Below are 944 nucleotides of genomic sequence, written 5' to 3'. Positions count from 1 at the left end.
GAAAAACACAGCTAGGGTCAATGTTGTGTAATACTGTACCTTTAATAGTGTTAAAGGTATAAATTATAAATACTAGGATGACAAAGTCTGCAGATTTCTTCACTTCTTCTTAATCCTGTCACTCAGTCGCTGACATTTTACGAGAAAAAATTTATACAAACTGTTCACAAGTCACTGTTTGAGCACTTTTTCAGGCTTGCTAGGCAAATTTTCATGTTACATCACAATATGCTACCTCCTCAGCTACGTTTAAGCATACTCATCTTAAAGACGGTGACAAAGAGAAAGAGTACTGGGTGATGGGGTAGAGGTGGGAGTGGGGGGGTTTCCTAGTGATGAGTCCGTTACACTAATATGGGGATGAAGGGGTGAGTGCTAGGAGGAGGAGGCAGGCAGACAGAGGATGCACACATACACACACACACACACAAACACACACACACACGCTGACCCGGGAGGCTGCGTTCCCCTTTAAAAGTCCCATCCCACTCGGATACGCAGAGCTCATGCAGGATCTGCTGCGGCAGTGGGGGAACACTGCTGAGCTGTGCAGTTTGTGCTGCCAGCAAGCGTGCAAGGTGGGGGCGGGGGTGTGGAGGGGAGCGAGCGCATGCTGGAGCAGGAGGAGGAGGAGGAGGAGGAGGAGGAGATAGAGAGAGAGAAGGAAAGAGAGAGAGGGGGGAGTGCAAACAATGTCATTCTGTTCAGGAGGCAGTGCTGCAGTCAACTTTGCAGCGCCGCCAGGGCACATCAGCAGCCGGTGGGAGCCTCAGAGTCAGCACCGAGAAGTTTTCCTCCCCGCCAGAGCCCGCCGGGAGCCAGCGTCCGAGACTCATCCAGAGGTACGCCTGTCCTTTCCTCCGCACTCTCGCTTTTTAGCTCGCACGCCTCATACTCTCACAGCGTATGCCTGCGCCTGTGCAAAGGATGCTTTACTACTTCCA

General features: G+C 51.6%; 1 long non-coding RNA gene across 2 annotated transcripts in view; it reads left to right on the top strand.

Annotated features, from left to right (window-relative positions):
* Positions 1-700: 700 nt before the first annotated feature.
* LOC142898973 (uncharacterized) overlaps positions 701-944 on the top strand; it is an 8,227-nt gene continuing 7,983 nt past the window's right edge. Inside the window, exon 1 of one of the 2 annotated variants that reach the window (XR_012928672.1) lies at positions 701-842. This is a non-coding gene — a long non-coding RNA (uncharacterized LOC142898973). The remainder of the gene's footprint in view (positions 843-944) is intronic. The other variant, XR_012928671.1, reaches the window with a different exon arrangement.

The sequence above is a fragment of the Nelusetta ayraudi genome, unplaced genomic scaffold (genome assembly GCF_046127955.1).
Source record: "Nelusetta ayraudi isolate G7.1 ecotype Tasmania unplaced genomic scaffold, CSIRO-AGI_Nayr_v1 ptg000070l, whole genome shotgun sequence".
NCBI lineage: Eukaryota > Metazoa > Chordata > Actinopteri > Tetraodontiformes > Monacanthidae > Nelusetta > Nelusetta ayraudi.
Note: the sequence above shows the minus strand (reverse complement) of the source record. Positions and strands in the feature narration are given on the sequence as shown.